Source organism: Maylandia zebra, linkage group LG4, assembly GCF_041146795.1.
Source record: "Maylandia zebra isolate NMK-2024a linkage group LG4, Mzebra_GT3a, whole genome shotgun sequence".
NCBI classification, from domain to species: domain Eukaryota; kingdom Metazoa; phylum Chordata; class Actinopteri; order Cichliformes; family Cichlidae; genus Maylandia; species Maylandia zebra.
This window is the reverse complement of record NC_135170.1, coordinates 19,731,959-19,737,958: the sequence shown is the minus strand read 5'-3', so window position 1 is coordinate 19,737,958 and position 6,000 is coordinate 19,731,959. Positions and strand designations below refer to the sequence as shown.

Here is a 6,000-nt window from a genome sequence, read left to right as displayed (position 1 = left end):
TGTACAGTATTAATCCACCAAACTAAACACTTTCGTGGTCCCAGTAGTAATAAAGCAGAAACTGAAGTAATGGATAATGTGTTTACATCATTGTTTCGTGTAATACTTTTGTTAATTGGAAGTTAGTTTACGATATGACAGCTTTAAAAACAAGACGGGTTGTCCCTTCCCTTCTCCTTTCCTCCCTCTCTAAGCCTGTAGTCTCTCTTTTCTGTGCATACAATCATGAGTGGCGGACAGATATCGACCGTGGCCACTGTTGGCCCGAGCGTCTGTTTGCTCACTAAAGAAGACTCATTAAGTTACAACAGATTGATACCCCCACCTCCCAAGGACTTTAATCTCATCTCAAATGAAAATAGAAGTAATCATACCTTTGTTGGTGGGGTAATGGTCTTTGTGAGTCTCTCCGCCCCCACCACCACCACCTGAAACATCAGCAGAGTGACCTTGGCAGGTGAAGGCAGCAATGGGACGCACTGACTTTGAAGGATGACGAACTGACAAGCTTTCATAGCATATCGCTGTGCCATCTTCTCCTCCCCCTCCATCTTTCCCCAATGCGAGACAGAGAGCCTGCGCGCCATATTCGTGGGCTCGAGTGAATGCAGAAACTGCCACGTTGGGGGGGAGGGGGGGTTAGAAGAAAGACAGCAAAGACAAACAGCACTGAGAAAGCAAATTAATGTTTACCAGAGATTAATTGTTCAGCTGAATCATTTGAATCCATAAAGACACACAATTATGTTTACGCACGCCATAAATCTGATTAACGCCGAGCTGCAAAAGGAATACAGTCTGTACGGGGGGTTAATGCCCACCCACACAGCACACATCTGATTAGCTGCATAGCACAATCACTTGTCTCTCGTTCAATTACAGTCTATGAAATGCAGTATAGAGATACCCCCCGTAAATTAATCGCAGCCTTTTCTTATTTGGGACACAAGCATCAGTGACAGAAGTGTTAAAACGACAGCGACTCTTAAAGAGAGACCTTCATTCTGTCAACAAACTGATTTGCCATGCTTGTCTGAACAAGCTTTGGTTCAAGCTGCGTTTGCGGTATTTTTCTAATGATAATGTACAAAATAAATTCTGAGAAAATATCCCTTCATTAGAGTCATCTAATTCTCCTTTATTGGATGCAGAAAGCACTGGGGAGAAGCACAGAATAAAAACATAAAAAACAAATGGCTGTCTTACACAATCGTGAAGAAAACATGTAATATTGTTGTGCATGAAATGTGCAGTTGTTTAGAAGTTGCTGTGCTAACATGCAAATACATGAATAAGGCTTTTACGACAGCACACCGACCCATCTGTATGTGACTACATCTTAGATTGTGTTTTTAATTCAAGTAAAACCTCTAACCCCTGCTCCCTGGAGGTCTCAAAGTCCCGCTTCTTCACATAGTTTAAAATGACACCTTGATTGACCCCTCCTCCTTTCCCACAGGGGCAGGCTGGTAACAGTCTAACCATTGAACTTCAGTCGCACCCAGACAGGCCATCTCAGCTGGCCGAGGTGATAATTGAATTTCTCACATACACACTGCCTGTCTGTGTGTATTGATCAGTGCTGTTAATGCAGAGACAGCAAGGTCAGATTCTCTTGTATGGATCACAACATACTGAAATGCATTTGTTGTTTTTCTTTTCTTTGTATTCTGCTAATTGCATAACAGCACATATAGTACTGTGTAAAAATATTTTGAGTAGGGAAATGAGAAACGGGCAAAAATAAATAGAAATACATTACATTAGGCAAAAACGGAGTTTGTACAATGAACTTGAAAATCATTGTACAAACTCTATTTTGTTAGGGATAGGTGTGGGCATGGACCCAAATGCAAAATGCAACAATGAGAAGTCTGAAAACGAATCCAAAGTAACAAACAGCAGGGGAAATACATTAGTAGGCAACACTACAATCTGACAAAGAGCTATGGGAAACTGAGGCTTTAAATGGATACATGAGGTAATCAGGGATATGGGAAACACCAGGGAAACGAGACACACAAAGTAATACAAGATGATGAGACAGGGGACACAAAACTGGAAAACAAGACACAAGAGACAGAAGATACCAAAGTAAAACAGGAAGTATCAAAAACAAATGAACCCCCAACACAGAAAAGGAGATTAGACAACAACAGCACAGGTGAGCAGGAAAACTAAGATTCGGGGAGTTAACAATAAACAGTAATGATAATCTAAAACTGAGAATGAAATCATAGGAGATTTTAGGTGGAATACAAAACTCAAAATGACATGACAAAAACAAGCTAAGCTGAAAACAGGCAGTGGTACACGAGCTCATAATGCAGGACTGTGTGTTTCTATCCAAGTATGATTTTACTGCATCGGCAGTGTGTTTGGGGTCATCGTCCATTGTCATGCTGCCAATCAGATGCATTCCATGATGGATCACAATATGACTGTACTTTTCTGCATTCATTCTTCCATCAGTTTTGACAAGATACTCAATACCACTGGGTTAAATACAGCCCCAAACCATGGTAGAGCCTCCACTGTGTTTCGTAGATGGCTGTATACACACACTGTTGAACCTCTCTCCTGACCTCCTGATGACAGATACTGACAACAGTTTGAACCAAAACTTGCAAATTTGTTGTATTTCTTAAGGATATGATTTTAAGATACTCTTTATCTAGTATAGAAATTTAGTCGTGTGTCACTCCTTCTTTTTTCCTTTGCTTGTCCAGTTCACTCATATTTCTTTTAGGACACACTGCATGCCACGCTGAGATATGCCAAGTTTATACTGGTTCATGCTTGAAGTATTCAAATGTCAGAGTAAAGTGACTTTGCAGCCTGCCTCACTGTAGAAACTGAAAAAAAGAAGCTTACCCCCAATTTCCCATAACTTTTTAGCAATTATTACCAATTAATAAAGGATGAGGCATGAATTCTGCTCAAAGGTGCACCAAAGTATTTTTTTTTACTTCTTATTTTTCATAACCTCCATCCATGTACACTTTTGGAACCACTGCCCTGAGCAATGCTTAAGGTTTCCGCCCCTTTCTGAGCATTCCTGATTAATTATTAGCACTCCTGCTGATTCTGCAGTTATGCTAGCAGTTCTGCAAATCTACTTAGATGCTACTTTAAACTAACATGTTCAAAAAGGCAATGATGACATGCTCGCTTTTGGTAGCCATCGTGTTTACGGCCGCCATCTTAATTTGCATTGGTTTAGTAAGCAACTAAAAGGATTGCATGAATCTATGATCTACAATACTTTAGTGGTTAAAACATTTCATAACAAATCGCAGATGTCGACTTCATGGCACTGTGCTGAAATTTAGGAAGTAGTACGAGGAACAAGCATGGCATAAAAGCAGGGTCACAGTATACTGTTAGAGAAATCGTTCAGTCATTTTAAATGTAATAATTGGTGAGAATATCTTCCCACAGGGAGCATAAACTTTTCTTTTGTGGCAGCTGTTCAAGGAGATCTCCCCTCTTCACATGCATACATGCTCACACACACACACACACACACCACGCACAAACTCGGAAAAGGATTCAGGCGATGGATTATTATCTACTGCCATGACACACAGAAGATTCATCACTATGGCGTGTGATTAGTGTCTCCCTCTCCACATACTCCCCTTGCACTCGATCATCTTGTAGACTGACTAATTGTGTTTTGCCACCGTCACTGTAATGCATTTTTCTGCGATTATCCAGATGTGGGTGACACTGTAATCTATATGGCTCTGACAGCAAGTACAGATGGTGCTGTAATTGTGAGCACACGGTGGCGATCAACCTGCTTTGTAGTCAGAATTATGGTTAGTTCATGTGGGCGTTCTCCATTTGATGTTTTCAGACTCTTTTCAGATGCCACAGATACTCAAGCGGAGTGGTCTTTTGTGGCTGCAAGTGAGATAGGAGGGCATTTATTCAGGCCCAGAACTGACTTACTGAGTGGAGACGAATTGACTCAGAAGGCACTCCAGTCATATTTGTTTCTCTTCAGTTTGATGGAAAACATAAGATTTCCTTTGAGTCACGCGCACGGGGAATTTCTCACACTAAATGACCAAAATCCTGGCTGTGTATTAGAAAAACATTCAAAATTGGCAACATAAACATGCTAGATCTATATTCTAGTGCATTTGTATTATCAATCATCACTGTCATTCACCTCAAAAATAATGTCTATAATAAACTTTCCAAGTTCTCCTGATTTACGCATTACAACTATATATTTAATCAAAGCCTTACTTAATATTTTGATGTTTTCATGTAGCCAAATTAAGCCACAATTGTTTTATTTCCCTAAAAATGAAACACACATTTTCAGTGCTGCTGAATTTATCCCAAAGAGGAAAGCAAATCATGCTGTAATTTTAGAAATAGAGTAAATAAAAACATCTCATGTAACTGCACAGTGTAGTCTAATCACTTTATTTTAACTGCGTCAATCAGTATTGACTAGGAACAATTATTATTATTAATCTTATAATTATTTCTTAAAAACGGGTACTGTCAGTCTGCACAGTCTACACAGATTAAAACCTCCCTTTACAACATGCTGTTTATCTCATTGAGTGTCTTGCAAGGTCAATTTTCTCATCATTACAGGTTGTTAAGTACCAAAGTTATTGTATTAAGTGTGAAAAAAAAGATTATGCCTAACTAAGATAAGACTAAGATAGGGCAGAAAATATGGAAGATTGATTCCTGAGCACCAAAGAAACAAACAAACAGACAAAAAAACAAAACAAATAAATTGCCATCAAGTCAAAATTTCAAGTTAGATATCTCAACTTTTCAACTTACAAATTCAAACTTTTGAGAAAATAACTCAAAATTGAGAAAATGGCTTAAAATTCTAAGTTATTGTGTTAAAAGTTTGAGATAGCAACCCCAAATTTCAAGTTATGGATGGCTTTTTTCCCAGTGGGGAAAAGCTTGCATAGGAAAGGAATGCATGACTGCATTTAGTGCACATGTTTATTCGGACAGAGATGTCTACATGCCTCTGTAACAATGTTATCTTAACTCTTCTTATGACCTTCTTATGACCCTTGATGAATACACCCATCTTCTCTGGAAACTTACTAACGAAAAACAAACCTGAAATGCACATAAAAAAACATAATTCATAAAGAGATTTTGCATATTTTCACAAACCTATTACAAGCTTAAATCTTAAAGCTCTCAGATAAATGCTGTGATGCACAGTGTTTCTCTCTTTGGTTGCTTAAACTGGACACATCCATTCCTATATCATTTGTACTGCATGTTCTGTTACGTTTCCCTGCTGAACTGGTTTTAACAGCAGAAAGATTAAAATATATAAATAAATAAAACTCTCACCGCTTCATAGTGCGAATGTATATTATGACTATGACGAGGCTATCTGCGTTGTAAAACAAACTGTGCCCTCTGTTGGCGTTAAAACACAGCGCAGGTGCCAGCGCTGCTGAAACGCTGTTATGTTTCTTATTATCCCCCCCCCCAACAGTTCACGTTTTACACGGAGCTTACTGACTTTTATATGTGCGTACTTTCTTCGTTGAATCTACACCGTATACCGTGAGGAAAAGGGGAGGTAGGAGAGGTGGGGGAGGTGAAGGGAGGCGAGTCCACGCACGGCTGCGAGCTGAAGCGTATTAGCAGCACAGAGAGGGGAGTGATGGAGGAGCTGCAGTTGTCATGGAAACGCCTGGGCGGAGCGATGTGAAGTGGGACCAGTTTGTTTTGTTGTTGAAGATCACATGGCAAGGTGGAGCTCCGCCCCCCTTCCCCGTTACCACCGATTCAACCGTCTCGAGCTCCTGCTCCGGTCAGTTACTACAAAATGGCTGCAGAGGCTCCGCCGCTGCTGAGAACCGACTGAACGCTTCACGGTAGGATTTATCACCGAGTCCGTGAGGTTTACCGCGACGGAGATGTGCCTTGTCGCGTTTTTGTTTCTTGTTGGGGGGGGAAATGTGGCGAGTTTCGATAGCAAACATG

At 40.2% G+C, this 6,000-nt stretch overlaps 1 protein-coding gene across 9 annotated transcripts in view; it reads left to right on the top strand.

Annotated features, from left to right (window-relative positions):
* The first annotated feature begins 5,735 nt into the window (after positions 1 to 5,735).
* tnrc6c1 (trinucleotide repeat containing adaptor 6C1) overlaps positions 5,736 to 6,000 on the top strand; it is a 46,667-nt gene continuing 46,402 nt past the window's right edge. For all 9 annotated transcript variants that reach the window (XM_012921094.4, XM_004558425.4, XM_012921093.4 and 6 more), the window contains exon 1: positions 5,736 to 5,891. The gene's annotated coding sequence lies outside the window, so the exon portion shown is untranslated. The remainder of the gene's footprint in view (positions 5,892 to 6,000) is intronic.